This window comes from Theropithecus gelada, chromosome 1, assembly GCF_003255815.1.
Source record: "Theropithecus gelada isolate Dixy chromosome 1, Tgel_1.0, whole genome shotgun sequence".
Taxonomy (NCBI): Eukaryota; Metazoa; Chordata; class Mammalia; order Primates; family Cercopithecidae; genus Theropithecus; species Theropithecus gelada.
This window is the reverse complement of record NC_037668.1, coordinates 92752339-92775141: the sequence shown is the minus strand read 5'-3', so window position 1 is coordinate 92775141 and position 22803 is coordinate 92752339. Positions and strand designations below refer to the sequence as shown.

The 22803-nt window shown below is 41.5% G+C and overlaps 1 protein-coding gene and 1 pseudogene across 7 annotated transcripts in view; one reads left to right on the top strand and one right to left on the bottom strand.

Annotated features, from left to right (window-relative positions):
• Positions 1 to 22803, top strand: part of JAK1 (Janus kinase 1) — a 235297-nt gene that overhangs the window by 136039 nt on the left and 76455 nt on the right. The window lies entirely within an intron of this gene.
• Positions 14665 to 14910, bottom strand: LOC112620540 (annotated as a pseudogene).

The following is a 22803-nucleotide window of genomic DNA, read 5'->3' as shown; positions in this document are numbered from 1 at the left end:
AAATGCTGCACTCATGAATAGTTTCGCTGAGCTGGAGATTGGTCACATCTGATGTCTGGATGGTGGCCATTGTTGTTAAAAATAGCTTCGAAGTTCAAAACAGAGGGGTGGGAGCCTTGTGTTCTCTTTTCTTCCCTGGAAAGGGAAGTGTTTTTATGAGCTGTGGAACTTTGAGTAAAACTTAACTTCTTTGTACCTTGTTTTGCTCATCTGTAAATGGCGATAACAGTGGTATCCACCTTATGAGATGTTCAGGATTCAATGAATATAAAGCGTTTGGCATGATGCCTGGCACATATAACTAACACTGGTGTAGTGTTTAATTGTATTTATTATTTTTTCTCATTATTACTGTTCTTTCCTATTTGAGATTTCTCAGAGGTTCCGTACTTGTTTTAAAAGTATAATTCTTTCCATGGCTTTACTTCCCATTAGCAGTGGCTTAATTCTTACTGGGAGAAAAAACCTTTGATTCGTGGTAATTTTCTTAATTCCCTTGTCTGACCTTTGGGATGGTGGCGTTGGGAGGGCAGTGCAGAGTCAGATGTCAGTAGGGAACAGAGATTGTGGGCAGTCCCAGGCAGAGGCGGGTGCCAGCCGGAACTACCTAGTGCCCTCTCGATTATTTGATGGTGAAATGAATGATTATTGCAGTTTATCAATTTAAAAAAAAGAACCATAGCATTAGTGTTAGGAGTAGCTGAGTGAAGGTATGTGGGAATTCTCTGTGCTATCTTTGCAGGTCTTGTGTAAACCTAAAATTATTTCAAAATGAAAATTAAAAGAAAGCCCCAGCAACAAAGCATGATGTACATCATGCTGACGCAGTAAATGCTTAATAAATGTTTGTTGGATGCAAGAGTGGGTGAGTGAGTTAGGTTTGAACCCAACCTTGACACTTATTAGCTAGATTACCTTTGGTTAATTACTACTTTTATGAATCTCAAATTTCTTATTTATTTATTTATTTTTTGAGACAGAGTCTCGCTCTGTCGCCAGGCTGTTGTACAGTGGTGCAATCTCGGTTCACTGCAACCTCCGACTCCCTGGTTCAAGTGATTCTTCTGCCTCAACCTCCCAAGTAGCTGGGATTACAGGCATGCGCTACCACACCCATGTAATTTTTGTATTTTTAGTAAAGATGGGGTTTCACCATGTTGGGCAGGCTGGTCTCAAATCTCCTGACTTCGTGATCCCTCCACCTCAGCCCCCCAAAGTTCTGGGATTACAGGCATGAGCCACCACGCCTGGCCCAGATTTCTTATTTCTAAAGTGCCATGATGTCTACCTCACAGCGTTGGTGTGACCATTAAATGAGATGTAAAGAACCTTATTAGAGGATCCAGTTATACGGTAAGTAGTCTAACATATAGCTATTATTGTTGTTAAAGATATTGTGGGCACTTTGTTGATTGGCTATTACCCCACCTCCTTTTTTAGAGACAATATCCATTTAAAAAATACATTTAGGTTTTTTTCAGTTTTTTGCTGTTACGAACAACACTTGGATTAATAGCTGTATAGCTAGATCTCTGTGTGTGTACATTATGTATTCTTTTTCTTTTTCTTTTTTTTTTTTTGAGACGGAGTCTTGCTCTGTCGCCTGAGCTGGAGTGCAGTGGCCAGATCTCAGCTCACTGCAAGCTCCGCCTCCTGGGTTCACGCCATTCTCCTGCCTCAGCCTCCCGAGTAGCTGGGACTACAGGTGCCCGCCACCTCGCCCGGCTAGTTTTTTGTATTTTTTTAGTAGAGACGGGGTTTCACCATGTTAGCTAGGATGGTCTCGATCTTGTGACCTCGTGATCCGCCCGTCTCGGCCTCCCAAAGTGCTGGGATTACAGGCTTGAGCCACCGCGCCTGGCCACATTATGTATTCTTAGGATACATTTCTGAGAGTCACATGGGTTCCTATTTTTTGGCTCTTTTTATTCGCTTACCAGAGTGCCTCCCGATAGTTTGTAATTTTGTAACAATTTACCATTAAATAACAGAGTTTTGATAGGCAGAGATGGGAGAGTAGGAGAGAGGGAGTAGCCTGTACACAAAAGGATTGCCTCCTTTACCCCGAAGGTTGAGGCCTCTGAATGCTGGTCTGAGCTCCTAGAGGTGATATCTCCAGAGCGTGGTAAGCACAACCAGTCAGCCTTGTGCCAAATGCTGGGTGTCCGGCTGCCGCGGTTGGGGAGGGCTGAAGTTTTCACCGTATTGCCAGGGGTGGTGGGGACTTGGATGACTGGCACGCAGCGTGGACAGCTACCACCTGCCCATGGTAGATGAAACCTTACTTTCGATGGGAATGGCCCTCCTGTCTTATGGGAGTTGTAGACTGTGTGGAGTGCAGTTGAACAAGGATGAGCAGGTAATCCAAGTGTACTTAGAATTTGCTTCCTCTGAATATTAGAACATGAAGAGGTCTTTGAGGGAATCCAGCATGGTGGTTTTGACTCTTTGAAAACTGAGGAACCCTATTTCATATCAAGTCCCACATGGAATCTCAGTGTACTAAAGAGTTTGTTTGTTTGTTTGTTTGTTTATTATGCTTTAAGTTCTGGGATACATGTGCAGAATGTGAAGGTTTGTTACATAGGTATACGTGTGCCATGGTGGTTTGCTGCACCCATCAACCTGTCATCTACATTAGTTATTTCTCCTAATGCTATCCCTCCCCTATCCCCCAACTCCCTGACAGGCCCCAGTGTGTGATGTTCTCCTCCCTGTGTCCATGTGTTCTCATTTTTCAACTCCCACTTACGAGTGAGAACATGCAGTGTTTGGTTTTTGGTTCCTGTGTTAGTTTGCTGAGAATGATGGTTTCCAGCTTCATCCATGTCCCTGCAAAAGACATGAACTCATCCTTTTTTATGGCTGCATAGTATTCCATGGTGTATATGTGCTACATTTTCTTTATCCAGTCTATCATTGATGGGCATTTGGGTTGGATCCAAGTATTTGTTATTGTGAACAGTGCTGCAGTAAACATATGTTTGCATGTGTCTTTATAGTAGAATGATTTATAATCATTGGGGCATATACCCAGTCATGGGATTGCTGGGTCAAATGGTATTTCTGGTTCCAGATCCTTGAGGAATTGCCACACTGTCTTCCATAATGGTTGAACTAATTTACGCTCCCACCAGCAGTGTAAAGCGTTCCTATTTCTCACATCCTCTCTAGCATCTGTTGTTTCCTGACTTTTTAATGATCGCCATTCTGACTTGCAGAAGATGGTATCTCATTGTGGTTTTGATTTGTGTTTCTCTAATGACCAGTGACGATGAGTTTTTTTCCCTATGTTTGTTGGCCACATAAATGTCTTCTTTTGAGAAGTGTCTGTTCGTATCCTTCTCCCCGTTTGATGGGGTTGTTTTTTTTCTTGTAAATTTGTTTAAGTTCTTTGTAGATTCTGGATATTAGCCCTTTGTTAGATGGATAGATTGCAAAATTTTTCTCCTATTCTGTAGGTTGCCTGTTCACTCTGATGATAGTTTCTTTTGCTGTGCACAAGCTCTTTAGTTTAATTAGATCCCGTTTGTCAATTTTGGCTTTTGTTGCCATTGCTTTTGGTGTTTTAGTCATGAAGTCTTTACCCATGCCTATGTCCTGATTATGGTTTTAGGTCTTACGTTTAAGTCTTTAATCCATTTTGAGTTAATTTTTGTATAAGGTGTAAGGAAGGGGTTTTCTGCATATGGCTAGTCAGTTTTCCCAACACCATTTATTAAATAGATTCCCCATTGCTTGTTTTGGTCAGGTTTGTCAAAGATCAGATGGTTGTAGATGTGTGGTGTTATTTCTGAGGCCTTTGTTCTGTTTCACTGGTCTATATGTCTGTTTTGGTACCAGTACCATGCTGTTTTGGTTACTCTAGCCTTGTAGGATAGTTTGAAGTCAGGTAGCGTGATGCCTCCAGCTTTGTTCTTTTTGCAAGAGATTAATTTTATAAGTTCAGACTTGTAGGCATCATAACTTATAAGAATCATCCATTTACTTACCATAAATGGACTTACAAGAAATTAATTTTATAAGTTTAGACTTGTAGGTATCATAACTTACAAGAATCATCCATTTACTTATGGTGAAGTCAAGAGAACAATGAAGCTGCTTTAGTGAGCACTGAATTTTAACTTGGGTTCTGAGTGGCAGTCCCCAGTCAAATGCCAGTTTCATTATCCAGGTTCCATCTGGTTTTAATTTCCTTTGCAGTATAGAAAAGTCTTGATTTGCATGGATAAGTAAGTGTAGATAAAAATAGTTTACTAATACCTTGCAATTTCAGGATACTCTTTAATTAAATTGATCCAGAAGCCTGAAAGATGAATAGGGGGAACTTTGGTCTCCAAGGAGAATCACACTGTTTAACAAATACTTTCATTCTTTATTACAATCTGCAAGACAGATGATAATGTGTGCTCACTCTTTTTATTACAATGCAGCCTGTTATGAATTCATTTGTTTTTGTATAACTGACTATTCCCATGTGATAAGAGCATGAGCCAGCAGATGTGCCTGAGATTTACCTGGCATTTAACTGAACATACTGCAGGTGTGCTATAGCAGTATACTTGCTTGAACAATTTTAAGGCACCAGACAAGTACAGGCCTGAATTTTTAAAAAGAGAGTTCCAGTTTCCTTCAGAATCAGTGATATATTTATAAGATACTAATATAAGCTTAGAATTGGCAAGGGCAGCTTTATTCTGAGGTCTACAGAAAGATAATGTGAACACATTTGTCATCATCAGTGGACTAAAATTTCCAATAAAATTTGAATCTGTAGAAGTTTATTATAATCTCTAAAATCGTTAATATATTATCTTAAAAACAAAATTGAATAAATTTTTTTGCAGAGTTTTATAGCATTCAACCTTTTGGTTGCTCAGAACATAGCTTGAAAACCCAAATCTTTCACATGCTCCTCTAAGCTGTTTTTGTCTGCTGAGCAGTTAGGACTTCTGGAGCGGGCAGGAAGCTGTGCAGTCAAGTGACATCTTTTCTTTAGTTTTGTGTGTCCATGTGTGTATGCACATGAATGCACTCTTGTATATCTACTAGGTGCAGTGAGAGTTGGCTTCAGGGAGACAGGGAAATGCGTGATTTTGGGGTCCCCAGCCTGAGCCTACTTTTTCTGGTAGTGTTCTTTGTTCTGGAATCTTTCTCATCACCTTTTATTGCATGGAAACTTAATCTATTCAGGTCCCAACTTTCAGGCTTCTCTACTCTGACAAGGCCAATATGATAGACTAGTCTGAGTTAAAAGGTGGCAGTGAGGGAACCAGCGATCCCTCCCTATTTTTGTATTATCATAAGTATCTCATGGCATTGAACACTTTCACCGCAAGTGGCTGCTTCAGGGGCACTGGCAGGTTGGGAGGGACATTGTGTTCTTAATAGTGCCTTTTGTGCCATTTGACTCCCACAGTATGAGAGACCCAGCCTTAAGCAATAAGACTGACCCTCCGTAGGACTGCTGCCAGTCTATATGTTGTCTTTGTGAAAACTGGAAAACAGTACCTTGTCTGAGTGGGGTAACCCTGCACCAGAGAGTGTGGCCTGGCTAGTAAAAGGCAGGTTGGATTTCAGCCATCACTTTCTTACCTCAGTTGGGCATTCTTGGCAGTGCCCAACCTGCCCAACCCTGTGCTGTAGTCCTGATTCTACCTGCTATCTTCCAGCCAATTACAGTGGCGTTTTATTCTTTTGCATTACACAGATGTGTTCATTGTGGCTGCTTAATAGACATTTGAGTTGATTGGTACACGGCGTTGACCAAATAGAGAGAATGGCACTTTGCAGGGTGTTTAGTTCCTGCTGTCCCCATAGCAGCGTGACCATCAGCGACCTGTTACCTTAAGGATTCTATAGTTCATTCGTTTATTAATTCAGCAGCTCCTTCTTAAGTACCTGTAGTGTAAAAGGAGACAGGGTACCAAGCTACAAAGAGCACCATCTTTGGAGTCAAATCTGGGTTTGAAATTTGTCTTTTCTGTTGACTGTCTCTGTAATGTTTGGCAAATTATTAAGCTTTCTGAGCCTCATTTATTTGTTCATTTGCCCACTTATTCAACAAATATTTATTGAGCATTGCCCTTGGCTGGATGAAGATAAAAAAAAGGAAGACAGATGCAGTTCTTTCCCTCATCTCTAGTGAGGATGTGGACACAAAACAAATACATGGATCAACACATAACAATTCTAGGCTGTCACAAGTGACCTGAGGAAAAGAAACAAGGATGTGCTAAAATTAATAGGAGCTGGAGGGTAGTGGGAAGGGACACGGGAGACCGGGCCAGAGAGACAGAGCTCTCTCTTAATAGGGTTGTCAGGGAACACCCGTCAGAGGTGAGCACATAAGCAGACCCAAAGAATGGTGAGGAACTGGCGTGCAGAGAGCAGTCAAGGCTGAAGAATCAGCTTGGACAAAGGTGGGAAGTAGTTGGTATATTTGAGGACATAAAAATATGGACTTGAGGCGTAATGGAAGACAAGATTGGAGACAGTGATGATAACAGTAGCAAGCAGTTGTTTAGTTCCTGCTATGTCCAGACACTGTGCTGAGTGCCTTCACATACATTAACTCTTTTAATGCTGACCAAAATACTATGGAGCACATTTTATGATCATTGTTTTACGGATGAGGAAATTTTTTTTTTTTTTTTTTTTTTTTGAGACGGAGTCTTGCTCTGTCACCCAGGCTGGAGTGCAGTGGCCGGATCTCAGCTCACTGCAAGCTCCGCCTCCCGGGTTCACGCCATTCTCCTGCCTCAGCCTCCCGAGTAGCTGGGACTACAGGCGCCCGCCACCTCGCCCGGCTAAGTTTTTGTATTTTTGGTAGAGACGGGGTTTCACTGTGTTAGCCAGGATGGTCTCGATCTCCTGACCTCGTGATCCGCCCGTCTCAGCCTCCCAAAGTGCTGGGATTACAGGCTTGAGCCACCGCGCCCGGCAGGATGAGGAAATTGAGGCACAGATGGGCTAAATAACTTACCCAGGATTTCCCAGCTGGCATGTGGTAGAGCTGAGATTCAAAGACATGTGTTCTGGTTCCAGACTCTGTGCTGATGTCTACTCTGCTGTAGTGCCAGTGAAGGCTGGGTCGTGCCAGACCTCAGTTTCTTCATCAGTAAAATGAAACTAATATGTGGATTAAACAAAACGTGTGTAGAATGGCAGCCATATCATATCATAAGCATTCATCAGGTGGACTGTATATCTAGTGGTGGTGGTAGTTGTGGTCAGCATTGTAGGAGAATACAGGGGTACATTAGGAGCTAACCCTCTAGGGAACGACCGTGTATACTGATAATTGGTAATGTAAGAAGGACAGGGGTAAGGGCCCTGAGGAAAGTGTGTACATGAACAGTGCTGCTACGGCTCTGAAGTGGGTCAGTTCATTCCACCTGGGCAGTGTGGAGCCACTTGGGGGTTGGGGGAGGGGATCCTGCTGTTGAGTATGGAAAAATGGGCAGGAGTCACATACACTGAGCAGGCAGGAGGAGCATTTCCTCTGCACCATCTGGTGAGCAAACATCTAGTGTGTACTCAGAGCTGGAAAGTGGAGTCTGGGGACAATAGCACCGGCCACAGGAGAGAGGCAGGAACTGGAGTGAAGATAGGTTAGAGCCAGCACTCACTGGGGGCTTGATGCCATTCTGAAGCTTTGAATCTTTATGCATCAGGGAATGTGTGGTCCTGGGGTCCACAACTCGGTTTAAGGATAAATTTGGGTATCTTCCCAGCTTTCTGTGATTCTGGCTGAGCAGCAGAGAGGAATTTTGTTTTAGCTTTTATTGGATATGCTATCTGTCATCTGGCTAAAGGGGCCTGCCCACCTCCTGGGGTTCATGCAGAGGAGAGATACCACTCTAGTAGGAAGCTTTATGACTCCACTTCTCCAGGCAGGTGGTTTTATAGGTGGTTGCTAATAACTGGCACAGGCTTGGAGCTAGATAGATCTGGGCTGTATAGTCTGGGCTTTAACAGCATTTGACCTTGGATCTTGTGTTTGGACCTCATTTAGTTCCCTGTAAAGTAGGGATTTATACCATGTCTCATTGTTTTATAAAGGTCAAATAAGTGCATGGCACTATGCGCCTGAAGAGCATGGTAAGTGCTCGAATGATGGTAGTCAGAATTACTAGATTGCATGGTGTGGAAGGCCCAGTTACCCACAGGAAGTCAGTTTAAACTGACTAATTGTCTTCTCCCATATTTTTGAGGTTAGGAAGCCTAATCAGTTGGCAGGACTCATTGGAGCCACATTGAGATGGATATTAAAGCCATTCCCAGACTTTGTGGGACATCAGGCCATGATGTATACACAGTTTTCTTATTGTTGTTTTATTTTTCCTTAAGGCTTTATTTTCTTAAAGCAGTTTTAGGTTTAGAGCAATTTTTTTTTTTTTTTTTTGAGACAGAGTTTCCCTCTTGTCACCCAGGCTGGAGTACAATGGTGCAATCTTGGTGCACTGCAACCTCTGTCTCCTAGGTTCAAGCGATTCTCCTGCCTCAGCCTCCCAAGTAGCTGGCATTACAGGTATGCGCCACCATACCCTGCTAATTCTTTGTATTTTTTTTTTTTTTTTTTTTTAATTAGAGATGGGGTTTCACCGTGTTGACCAGGCTGGTCTTGAACTCTTGACCTCAGGTGATCCACCCACCTCAGCCTCCCAAAGTGCTGGGATTACAGGCATGAGCCGCTGTGCCCAGCCTACAGCAAAATTAAGAGGAAGGTACAGATCTCACACATGCGTAACCTCCCTCATAACCAACATTACCCACCAGAATGGTACATTTGTTGCACTTGGTGAACCTACACTGACATCATTATCACCCAAGTCCATAGTTTAGATTAGGGTCCACTCTTGGAGTTGTACATTCTATGGGTTTGGACAAATGTATGATGACATGTACCCACCATCATTGTATTGCAGAGAGTATTTTCACTGCCCTAAAAGTCCTTTGTACTTTGCCTGTTCAGCCCCTGCCCACCATGTATATTTGCTGTCCTGATTTTAGATAATCATTATGGGGTTGGAATAATAGCATCCTATGAAGTGTTTGTGGCTTTAAGTGAATGTCAGCAGTTCTACATTCCTGTCCAGTAGATGCTATCTTTCAATTTGCCGAAAGTACTGATTCTGTTTTTCTGTACTTCAGAACAAACAGAGGAATTTTAGAAGAACTACCACCCACTTCCTCAGACTCACTGATCACCTACTTAGGAGCCACACATAGTTCTAAGGTCGGTGCATGACATACAAAGACAGTAAGACCTTACTTGGCCTCATAGCAGAGCACAGCTGGGGCAGTGGGCCCTTGTTGTTTGTCTCTTTGATGCTGGGCTGGGTACCTTTGACATTTAGGAGTTCATGGCTAGGAATACTAGGAATCCTATAATGTGCACAGCAATAGTCCTGTGGATAGAATAATTTTTCTGTAGCCTACATGACTTTCAAATGTCTCCCCAGACTTTCTTTGCAGGGAGAAAGCCTGTTCGTAATTTTCTGAACCTAGAACCTGTAATTCCATTTTATGTAAAGGACTTTTTGCATTGTTTTGATATACCCTTAATTTTCTAGGAATGCCACTACTATGTAAATTGGTACAATGTACTATATAAGATACTACACTATTTTATTTGTAACTTTGCCAAAAGCTGTTTACCATTTTTATAAATCACTCGCCAATGTTGGTGTGCATGTATTTGTGTCATCAAGAATAATATGCAAGATTCTGACTGCGTTTATAGTTATTGCATTCAGGGTTGTTCTGTTGTGTTAGACTACTTCATTATGTCTCCTGATGTACTCGTGATAGAGCAATTACTGCCGAGATATATATTCTTACAGATTTCTTTAAATTCTTTATTTATAGTTAGGACATTATATTATTTTGAAATTGCATATAGTTTATATTATTTTTGATTTTCATTTCAGGGTAGTAAAGGGAGAGCATTACGACATATATGTTCTAAAAAACAGCAAGAGTCGGAATGGGAGGTGTTGGGAACCGTTGGTCTGATGCGTTGGAACCGTATCAGTAAGACCTGGCAAAGTGCAGAGAAGTCTGTGGGGGAGAGTTTAAGCTTCATTTTGTTTTAAGTCATGGTATGTGTGGCCTTGATTCTAAACTCTGTCTTTGAATAAAGTTGTTTTTGTCTGGTGGTTTTGAAGTTTTAGAAAATGGGAGTATACAAGTAGATGTGAAGTGGTTACAGTGGTTTAGTCACAGCACGCTGGGCCTGAGCATCTTAGCTGAAGGGACTCTAATTTGTGACATAGTCACCACAGCCAACCAATGGGAATGTCCCCATGTGATCTGAACCAAAGTGGTTTTGGAGTGTTTAAAAATGTGTGTTTAATAAGCTAAAATTATCTGTTAACTGTTCAAGGGTGATTTTTGTATTTTCAAGCATTCACAATTCTAATTAAATGGCATTGTGTAATCACTTGTGGCCTCAATGTAGTTTATAATGAGTTAGAATAATGAAGGGGTAGTGAGACTGGAAGTTAGAGACACAGATACCCATTCTGCTTAAGGTATCCTTAAACAGATAGGTGTTAGGACCAGTAAGTAGTGATCCCAGAAACACGATAAAATGTTTAATGAAGTGCTAATTATGTTGTGTCAGTCATTGTAGGCTGGAGTTGATGGAGCTAAGTAGTGGAGGAGGAGGTTGGATTGAGATGGGTCTTGAGGGGTAGAAAGTAGAATATTAGTAGAAAGAACCTGCAATTGTTTCCTACCCCGACTTTCCAGGTTATTATTATCTACAGAGTCACATTGGCTTGTATTCCAAATTTACTTTTGTAGTAGCTAATAAGTGTCTTTTTAATTTAGTACCTAATGTATGATTTCTACTGTGGTTGGTCCTTGACAACAGTTAGATGAGAACGAATTGATACTAGAGATGCAGAAATTTAAGGCTGAGAAGCTCAAGTGTCCAGGACCACACACAGCTCGTAAGTGGCAGAGCCAGGATTTAAACTCAAGTTTGACTGATGTCAAAGCCACTCCTTATGGTCTTTTCATACTTTTGCTCTAGAGATGGTGATCATGATTAGCTTGTTTACTTACCAACCATTTTCTATTCAGATTATAAAGCAGATCTCATTTGGCTGAAGACTTGGAAATTTAAGTGTTTGATATGTAATCTATGATTGAATTTAAATGAGGTATGGTTAGAAAGTTCCAGCCCAGTTAGTAATTTAGCACCTTAAAGCATTTGACAAGCATGGTTAACCAAAAACCTAAATCATACTAAATGTTTGAAGTGGTGAACAGGAGGGAAGATTTTTATATTGTTACTAGTCAGCTTTAAAAAAAATGTGTTTGTAAACTGAGAAGTCTAGATATGTGACATTTATACTCCTGATGTTTGACTGGCTTTGGAAATTCCCACATTGTGACTTCTTGTAAGCTTGGCTGAATAAACTGACAGGGGATTCCAGCCCTTATTGTATAATTAAAGGTGAGGATACAGAGTGAATCTCCCTACCTCCAAGTATTGTATAGTTAATTGTAGCTACCAATGAAATTATCAGGTCAATGTGAAAAAAAAACCTTGTTTTTATTTATACAGGGTACAGGGATGGTCTGGTTAGTTGTTCCCAAGTAACTAACTGGGGAGACCATTTAATAGTGTTTTTTTTTTTGTTTTTTTTTTTTTTCTCATAAGAACAATCAAATGAGGAAACTAATAGCACTGTGGGCTGCTTAGGGAATTTTTGTCCCTGAAAGAACTGCTGCAAACCCTGTGTCTCAGGAAGGATGACGGAATGTCTCAATGTCCATCTGTAGGGAGAAGATTGAAGTCCCTATGCTGATCTACTCTGCCTGTGCAACTCTGTGATTTGCAGCCGATTACTTAATCTCTCTTTACTGTTGTTGACTCAAGTCATGCTGTAGCTGGTTTTTCATATTCCAAGGACAGAGTTCAATAATTATCTTCTTGGTTGGAAATGGAAAGAAGGTATATCTGGAGTCAAGTCCAAATGGGTAAGCCATCTTACTCTAGCAACTCATCATACAAAGGGACTAAGAAGGGAATAGAGAAGCTGCAGTGTTTATAAAAGGTTGATCTACTCCCAGTAGTATAATCACAAAAATTTCTAAAAGGTTTTATTTCAGCCATTTATTTTCTTATCCCTAGGTTACACACCAGTTTGGTGAGAAGAACTCAGTTTTTCGTTTTAAATGAGCTGAGTGCTTGTCGCAGTTCAGCCACTTGCTAGCTGCATAGCCTTATGCAAGTCACTTAATTCTCTGAATCTCTGTTTCTTTATCTGTAAAATGGATGTGATAACATCTTCCCTACACACTCCAGAAGGTCACTGGAAATCAGTTAATAGATGTGAAAGTGCTTTGTACACTTCAAAGGGCTGCCTAAATGTCTGTACGAGCCTGAAGGATAGTTGTTATGCATTCAGTTATCAGTAGTCTAGGCGGCTGTGCAGAAAGGCAGAGGCGAGGGAGTCATATTTTTGACAACTGACTTGGGGTTCTGTGATCCAAAGCCCGGAAATGCTCACTTAGATTTTTTTCCTAATGCAGCAGTCTTGTGCTGGATTTTGGAGTGTAGTAGAAACGTGTGCTACACTTATTAAAGGGGTTTGGCACTCTGTAATGTGGGATTACTGGCATAGAAGATGAAATGATAAAGGAACATCTCATCATATTCAGATGTGTGAGTCATGCACACATATGAGTTACTTTGAAAAATGGAATTATAATAGAAATGGGCATGAGTTCAACTTATATTATTTTCCTTGGCTTTAGCAGTTTTTAGGTTAAAAGTCACTGGATACATTTAACTGTCTTAAAGCATAGCGTTTATAAAAAGCTTTTAGAACTTAGACTGTACAAAAGCACCTGAATTGGAAACTGTGTCTTTTATTTTCTCTACCAGTAGGATATTAGGGACAGTTTTGCGCTGGACCTGTTCTTGTGTACTGCTTTGATACTTAGGCAGTGATTCAGTAAGCAGGAATATATAGACTCCTATAACCCTGTTGGCCTTTAGGGAGATTCATGCTCATTTATTCTGCCTGCCTGTTTTACAGTGGGGAAAACTGAGGGCCAGAAGGATTCCTTGAATTATCCAAGGCCCAAAGTTAGATTCTGGCAGAGGCAGGGTTAGAACTCATTCAGTCCACACTATGCTGTCATCAGTGCTGGATGAGAAATTTTCCACTGCGAGCATTAATTTAATTTTATTTAATTTTAGTTTAGTCTAGTCTAGTCTTAGTTTAGTTTAAGACAGAGTCTTGCTCTGTCGCCCAGGCAGGAGTGCAGTGGATCTCAGCTCATTCCAGTCTCTGCTTCCTAGGCTTAAGCAATTCTCGAGTAGTTCTCAGCCTCCCAAATAGCTGGGACTACAGGCACGTGCCTCCACACCCAGTTAATTTTTATGTTTTATGTAGAGATGGGGTCTCGCCATGTTGCCCAGGCTGGTCTTGAACTCTGGGCTCAAGTGATCCACCTGCCTTGGCCTCCCAAAATGCTTGGATTAGAGGCGTGTGCCACCACACCTGTCCCGTTTATTCCATTTAAATTACTGTTCATTTCATGTAAGCCACTTTTCCGTGTTTATCAATTTCAGATTTGGATATAATTTTCAAGGATTATCCTTAATGCTACACCTCCTCTTTATGCTTAAAAATTTTGTTTGATTCATTTAACCAGAAATGATCACCATGATTTTTACCTTTCAATAGGGAGCTACTTTTTCGTTAATTACTTGGGTCACGTGATTCTTAGCACTTTTTTCTTCTGATGTCATTTATTATTTATCGAGAAACACTTGAGTTCTTACTCTGTGCCAGGCCCTGTGCTTAGCAGGTGCTGGAGGTGGGAAGGCACTGAGTGATGGAAGGACCTTATCCAAGAACCTGACTCTGTCCTGAGAGGATCTAGTGTGTCTGTCAGGCCCCACGCCATTTGACTTGGGACCATTATTGTTTTTATAGTAGCCAATGGAAAGACTCATTAGGAAAAGTCATGCTTTTGTTCATTTCTGTTTTCAACCTAGCTAAGGAGACATACATTACAAGTAAATAATGGCACAAATTGGCACATGATGAAAGTCCAGGGGATTATTGCCTAGGTAGAATTTTAGAAAGTTGCTGCCATTCAGGATGGTCTTTAAAGAAGCACAGTATTTGATTACTGGAGAGGATAAGGTAATTGATTTTTTTTCAAGTTTCAGTTATTTATTAATCTAATCTCCAACACAATATATCAACATGATTTCATGTATCTAAAGGATAAATATTTCCTAGTTAAGTGGAAAATTGTGCACATAGCTTCTGGAAGATCTTCATTCTTTTTTTTTTTTTTGAGACATAGTCTCACTCTGTCGCCCAGGCTGGAGTGCAGTGGTGCTATCTTGGCTCACTGCAAGCTCCGCCTCCCGGGTTCACGCCATTCTCCTGCTTCAGCCTCCCAAGTAGCTGGGACGGCAGGCACCTGCTACCACGCCCGGCTAATTTTTTGTATTTTTTTAGTAGAGATAGGGTTTCACCATGTTAGCCAGGATGGTCTCGATCTCCTGACCTCGTGATCTGCCCGCCTTGGCCTCCCAAAGTGCTGGGATTACAGGCGTGAGCCACCGTGCCCAGCCTGGAAAATCTTCATTCTAAGCAGCTTTATAGTGAAACATTTCATTTAGAAGTCTGGACCTTCTTTCTTCATTTACTGCAATCCACATTCACTGAGTAGAACTTGTATTGCTCGTTGGAACCCAGTTTATTCCAGGGCCCTGGGTCATTCTTTCTGGCCCAGCTGACATCTGGATTGAAATGCCAGATGCAAGACATACAGTGCTGCTCTGGTACTGCTAGCTCCATTAAATACAAAGAGGGGGATCAAACTCAGCTCCTTCTTGGCCTGACCAAGGACCTAGTGGAGCATGTTTTCAGCAAGGGCCTCTGATTTAAAAGGAGAGAATTAGCTTAGCTGCCAGGCCCTTGACTAAGCAGTATCTCAGAATAACGTAATTGAAAATTAATTAGTATCTACTTAGGGTCTTGAAATATATTTAATTTTCTGTGGAGGGGACTTTTTAAATTCAAAAACATATCAACATAGAGAAGACTATATAAACAGTATGTGTGTAGTTAGAGAAAAATACCTATGTATCCACCATTCAGGTTAAGAAAGAGAACATTACTGGTGTCTTAGAAATCACCTGGTACTCCACTGCACTTCCCTCAGAGGTAACAGTCACCCTCATTTTGGTATCAATCATTTCCTTCCTACCAGTGTATATGTCCCCAAAGCAGGCATAAACCTCTGTATATAAGAAAAGGGCAGTGATGCCAAGATGAAGGCTCCCAGGAGAAGAGCTTCATGGTCTGTGGTTGAATTCATTACCCCGGATCTGAACAGAAACTCTGGGTCAAGTCTGGATCGAGAGTTGAGAGGTTTCAGGGACCCTTTTGGGAAAATCAGTGGAAAAGATCATGAATGAATTGTGGGAAACAGGGCTTCTCATAGTTGGGGGTGCCTGGAAGACTGCAGTGGGCCCAGCTGTTGGGAGCCTGGGAGGAGTGGAGTCAAGAGGGATGGGCTGCTCCACCCTGGCTTATGTCCAGCTCTCAGGAATAGGCCACATGGAATACTTCTGTGGAGTGAAATAGTCTTCTGCTGATTCAGGCAGCAGGACACAGCGCGGGAACAGGAACTTCATCAGTGCCTGATTAAGAAGACCACTCTGTTCTGTGCTCCTGGGAATTCCCTTCACTTCCTCTTTGTTTAATCTTTATTTCCTGTGTTGGAGCCTGTCTCCTGTTATTTTCAGAAGGGTGCATAGCAGTATGTTTTTTGAGATCTTTGATGTCTGACTGTGTCTTGATTCTTCCTTCATAATTTGTTGATAATTTGGCTGGTTATAGACTTCTGGGTTGGAAGTTGTTTCCCTTCAGAATTTTGAAGGCATTGGGTGGCTGTCTCTTTCCTCGGTGCAGCTCTTAAAAAGCCTGAGAATATTCTCCATCCTTGATCTTTTGAATGTAGCCTGTTTTATTTTCTTTTGGAAGCTTATAGACCCTTGTTTCTAATGTTCTGAAGTATCCCAGGAGTGACCCAAACAGGTCTTTTTCTCCATTGTTTTGATGGGCCTTTCCAACCTGGCAACTGGTAGCCTTTGGTTCTGGGAAGTCTTTCTCAAATGGTTTTGCTGATGATTTTCTCCCCTCCACTTTCTCTGTCTTTTCTTTAGGAATTCAGACGTGTGACTGTCTGGATTGGCCCTTTTAATTTTCTTATCTCTTTTCTCCTATTTTCAAACTGTTCTTTTCTAACCTATTTCCTAAACCTTTTTTTTTTTTTTTTTTTTTGGAGAAAGGGTTTCACTCTTGTCACCCAGGCTGGATGGAGTTCAGTGGCGGAATCTCGGCTCACTGCAACCTCTGCCTCCTGGTTCAAGCGATTCTCCCACCTCAGCCTTCTGAGTAGCTGGGACTACAGGTGCACGCCACTATGCCTGGCTAATTTTTGTATTTTTAGCAGAGACAGGGTTTCACCATGTTGGTCAGGGTGATCTCGAACTCCAGACCTCAAGAGATCCCCTTGTCTCAGCCTTCCAAAGTGCTGGGGTTACAGTCATGAGCCACCGCGCCTGGCCTTTCCTAAACATTATCTTCCAAACTTTAGCTTTTGAAAATTAAGGTATTATTTACCTACAGCAAAGCGTGTCAATCCTAAGTGTTTCTTTGGCTTAGTTTTGACAATCATATATGCTTGTGCAGTTACCATCCTAAACAAAATATAGAACATTTCTATCAACCTAGAAAGTTCCGTAGGGCCCTTTCCCAGCTGTGTTTTCATTTCTGTTGTTGTCTTTTTAATATTCAAGAGCTCCTTTTTTCTCTGAAATGTTACTTTCAAAAAGAAACATTTTATTCTTGATTCATAAATAAAAGGTATTCTTTTATCTTTCTGAAGACATTAATTTTTGAAGTTTTCTCTCTGCGTAATGTTTTCTCTGAGTTGCTTTTTTCTGTCTCCATGTCTGCATTAGAGGCTTTCCTCAGACATCTGTTTACCTTGGCTGTTTGTTTATGATTAAACTTGGAGGAAGGCTGAGCATGTGCCCGGGGCTGGTGAACCTTGGACATCACTAAGAGTGAGCCATTAAATGGGGAACTCCCAACCTCTGTGTCTTTAGGTCAGTACTGGTGAGATGGTCACATTCCTCAGAAGACGGTATTCAGTCCCTCACCTGGAGGGCTAGGGACTGGCTGCCAGCATTTCTGGAGCTGCGAGGAAGAGAGTGAAGGCTGTAGCATCCTGGCCCCCAGCACTCAGCATGTGTGCAGATGCCGTCTTTCTGCGTGCATGGAGGTTCCCATGCTTTGCCTGGCATCTCTAGTTACAGGACCCTTTGTCTTATCCTTTCCAGAAACTAAACCTGTAGACCTGTGTTTCCTTAAAATAAAATAGTCACTAGCCACATGGTAGCCACTTAAATTTAAATTAACATTTAATAAAATTAAGTCAGTTTCTCGGTTACGCTAGCCATCTTTTAAGTGCCTAGTAGCCACATGTGACTGGCTGCCGTGCTGGGCACGGCACAGATACAGAATGTTTTGTGGACCGTTTTACTGGACAGTGCTGGTCTAGACTTTTGCTCGGGCGGAGGAGTGACCAAGGGGATTCTTTTTCTCAAATGCCTTTCCCCAGCCCTCTTTCTTCACCCCAGTTCTGCTGCTTCCTTCCAGTTCCTGTGACTTTGGAGACTTCTGTGGTATATGTTGATTTGGTTATCAGCTTTTGCTGTTGTCAGCTTGGGATTCAGTATTTGTGGATTATTGATGTCATTTTTTTTTTTTTTTTTTTTTTTACACATCCAACTACTTTCCAGTTTTCAAAGTTGTAGTTTTCTCCTCTTCTATTCCCCTTACATATTTGTGAATTTGGTTTTAAAAACATGCTGTATTTATCATACTACTTTATATGTTTTAAAAATATGTACTGCAGGCCGGGCGCGGTGGCTCACGCTTGTAATCCCAGCACTTTGGGAGGCCGGAGTGGGCGGATCAGAAGGTCAGGAGATCGAGACCATCCTGGCTAACACAGTGAAACCCCTTCTCTACTAAACAAAATACAAAGAAATTAGCCAGGCACGGTGGCGGACGCCTGTAGTCCCAGCTACTCAGGAGGCTGAGGCAGGAGAATGGCATGATCCCGGGAGGCGGAGCTTGCAGTGAGCCGAGATCGCGCCACTGCACTCCAGCCAGGGGGACAGAGCGAGATTCCTTCTCAAAAAAAAAAAAAAAAAAAAAAAATCTGTATTTTAGTGGAGTTTCAGAAGGGAATGAAATTGGGTATTTGTGTTCAATCTGCCATTTTAGCTGGGAATCCTGCCTCATTTACCTTCACAATCCTGTAAGGTGTATATGTGGTTATTCTCATTTTATAGTGAAGAGAGGCAGGTAAAATAATTGACTCAAGGTCACATAGCTAGTAAGTGGGATTTGAAGTTGGGTCAGACTTAAAAAATTAGAGAGGTTTTTTATTGAATAGTGTTGTGCCTTATCTTGTATTGAGGAAAGACCCACCCATCACACATTCCCCACGTTGCAATACTATAGTTATAGTTGTGTTTTAAATACCATGTGTTTGGCCGGGCACAGTGGCTCATGCCTGTAATTCCAGCACTTTGGGAAGCAGAGACGGGCAGATTACTTGAGGTCAGGAGTTCAAGACCAGCCTGGCCAACATGGTGAAACCCCGTCTCTACTAAAAGTACAAAAATTAGCCGGCATGGTGGTACATGCCTGTAATCCCAGCTACTCAGGAGACTGAGGCAGGAGAATCACTTGAACCCTGGAGGCGGAGGTTGCAGTGAGCTGAGATCACGCCACTGCAGTCCAGCCTGAGTGACAGATGAGACTCTGTCAAAAAAACAAAACCAAACCATGTATTTGCCCAGATATTTCCCAGTTTTCCTTACAACCACTTAATAAAAGAGGTCAGCCTTGGATAGTTCTCAGAAAGGTTCTTTTCTCCTCAGCTGTTTATTTCATTGTTTTGGGACTTTACAACCTCTAAACGTTGTGTTAGCTTTCTCTTTAGCAATTCTCAAAGTGTTTAGAGTCAGAAGCATTCCATTGTTTAACTTAAACCTTTTATTTAAAGCATCTATGGTCATTCTCTCATATTAAAATTGTTCCCATATCTGTCTCTTAATTTAAACCTCACTTTTCATAAGACGGCGAGTAGATTGTGTTTGTTTTTGAATCCCTAGTGCCTGGCCCCTTGTCTGAGGTAGGGAATTCATAAGTGTTTGGTTCAACATCATCTTTTATTTGAACCATTGCAAGTGCTTCCAAACTGCTGGTCTCTGCCTTCTGTCAGCTGCTCTCAAAATGACCTGACATTGGTCTTTCTCAAAATCAACATTCACTGGCCTCCTCTAACCTGCATTGTAGAGTCCTGGCTACTCAACATGGTCTAGAGGGTTGACCACGCCTGCCCCTCCCCACTGCTGTAGCCCCATGTCTGGCCACTCACCCCCCAACATACCCTCCAGTGCACCAATGTGCACTTCATGAAAGGACCTCTACATGCTCTCAAACTTGTGCCCTTACACATGCTCTTATTTTTGCCAGGAATGTGCTATCTCCAGTCCCACCTGCTTCTCTTATTTAATATCTATTTTTCTGCAAATCCCAGCCCCAGGACATTCTTTGTGAAACTTCATCTGATCCACCCTTACATGGAGTTAGAGGATTATTTTTGTTCCCACACACTTTGTTTCAATTCCTTCCTTCCTTCCTCCTTTCCTCCCTCATGGAATCTCGCCATATGTATTATTCTGCAGTTTGATTTTTCTCCTTAATACAAAGCTTATCATTTTGTAACTGTTGAATGGTCAGTTCTATTAGTATCTGGTTCATAGGAATTATTACCATTGTATGACCAATTTCTAGCACAGAGGCTGGCACATTGTAGGCACACAAAAATTATTTATTGCGTGAAATTGAGCCATGGTGTTGAGTAAGTCCATGGCAGTTCACTTGCGATTTATTGTCTTGGAATTCTGCTGTCAGTAGGGTGATCATATGTTCCACTATATGCCTATTCCTATTTTCCCAGTATAGTTATGAATAGTTCCTGATGTTTTAATACCTCCTAGTTTGTACAGTAAATTGTATATACACCCCAACCTGGGCAATAAGGCGAGACCCTATCTCTACAAAAAAAACCAAAAAATACAAAAATTAGCCAGACGTGATGGGGTGCGCACCTGTAGTCTCGGCTATTCTGGACGTTGAGGTGGGAGGTTTCAGCATGGAGCCTGGGAGGCCGAGATTGCAGTGAGCCAAGATTGTGCCACTGCACTCCAGCTTGGGTGACAGAGTGAGACCTATCTCAAAAAAATTTATATATAATTTTTATATGTATATGGCCACCCTACCAATCAAACACATCTAGGTGGAAGCTCATTTTACCATATCCAGTGGAACAGCTAGAGAATAAGAAATATTTGGGCTGTGAGGTTGCATTTGAAACATTGAATCCAATTTCTTTCCAACCAGCCAATCAGCAAAGCCCCAAATCATACACTGGAAAAGTTACCTTTGATGCATCTTCAAAGCCTAAATGTTTCATTTTCCAGAAGGACTACTGATTCCTTTTAGAAGTACTTTTACAAGGAGTGGTTTACCTTTCAGAAATGGACCTTGCTTTGTTGCTCTGCTACTTCCCAGCAGTATGACCTTGGCAAAGTTCTCCTGGAATGTAAAATGGGGATGAGAATAGTCCTGCTTTACAAGGTTAATGTGGCAATTGAGATCATTCGTGCAGAGTGATTAGCATTGTTAGTGGCATAGTAAGTGCTTAGCAAATATCAGCTTTTATAATTGGTGTTATGATCATGACCATTACTATCTTTTGACATAGACTAGTTCAGAAGACATTGGTTATGGTCTTGGAAGGAGTGACTAGGATCTGCCCCACAGCTTTCTAATTGCAATGTATATGGCCTTAACTGCCTGTAAATGCAGGATGCTACTGCATTGTAGAGGATGGATAAAGAAAATCGTAAGAAGAAATCATGTGTGGGTTGCAGAGGAGAGAGCAGAATGACATAACTGTGGTTGCAAGTGAGTCAGGGGTTAGCTGTGTCTACTTTGGAAGTCTTGGGTGGGTCACATTTGGATTGGTATTAGAGCAGATGGGCCTCAGAATCACCTGAGAGTTCAAAAAATTGTCTACTCTGGGTTCCAGCCTTGGAGACCCTGATTGATATAGGGTAAAGATTGGAATTCATATATTTTTTAAAAGCTCCCAGGTAATTTTGATATACAGCTGGGTTTGAGAATTACTTGATGGAGTGACCATTTATTACCTAATAATTCTGTAAAACATTTCCTAATCATTTGCTATTTAATATAAGACGGATGATGACATAGGGGTCGGAAAACAGAGAAAGATTATTGGTAGTGTATAAAATGGAGAGCCTGAATTAATGGAATTTAATTTTATGAGAGTTTTGAATTTAAGCCCGTCATGAATCTATGTTGTTATTGTCTAGGATCCTTGCCTATATTTAGATCATTTGAAATGAAATAACAGAAAATTGTGAAATCAGGAACAAAGTCCTGTTAGAAATGTAAAATACTCAAAATATGAACCTAGCTATGATTGGATTTAAAACTGAAAGGTAGATATTTTCTCCTGACATTTAAAAATGTTTTCAACTTTTATTGCTGTTACCGGAAAAGAGAAGGAACTTAGCTAGGTGCATATCATCGATACTTGACTGGGTCCAGGTCATTACTTAGATGATTTAATGGAAGGGCACTGGGTTAGGAGTCAGTAGACCTGCGTGGAGTCTCAACTCAGATACTTCTTTTAGCAAACCTGAGTTCGTTACTTCACTCATCTTTTTGGCATGTATTTTCTTATCTGTAAAATGGAGACAATGTTATCGGCCTCTCTCCTGCATGGTATTGTTGGGGGTGTAATGAGGACATGTATGTGTTAGGAATGTAAAGCTGTGATGAACACAGAGAGTGACCATATGTCTCTGGTTGCCTAGGGCAGCCCCAGTTTACACCTGTTGTTGGGTTTAATTATTGGTAGCACACTCTTTAACTCTGAGGTATCCCAGTTTGGTTGATAAATTACATGGTCACTCTGTACTCATAACACCCATCCATTTTTACTATTAATCTTTCGAAGTAGGAAGGTTTTCTGGCCCATTCCTGTGGCCCCAGATCCCTCACCAAATAATCAAGCATTTCTTAGATGCTTTCTGGTAATTTTCTTCGATTTTATGTAAAGTTCACCTCTCCAACTACATTGTTCAGTAGATAATAATTGTTTTTGTTTCCTCACTCCTGAATAATTTTCTTGTTTATCATGGTATTAGCATTTTAAACACTTTAATTGCCCATTTTGGTTGGTGCATCTTAAAGTAAATTCCAAGGGCAGGCAGAGGACAGAGGAACCCCAGCGGGAGATGGCTTTGTGGAAGAACACTAAAAATGAAGAGTACAGTTTGTTGGCTGATGTTCTGACTTGGTTTTTTGGAATCTAAATGCCCTATGTTGATTTTTTTTCTTTTTTTAAATTTGAGACAGAGTCTTGCTTTGTCATCCAGGCTGGAGTGCAGTGGCGCAATCCCGAGTTACTGCAACCTCTGCCTCCCAGGTTCAAACTATTCTCCTGCCTCAGCCTCCTACTGTAATCTCAGAGCTGGGATTATAGGCGCTTGCCACCATGCCTGGCTAGTTTTTGTATTTTTAGTAGAGATGGGGTTTCGCCGTGTTGGCCAGGCTGGTCACGAACTCC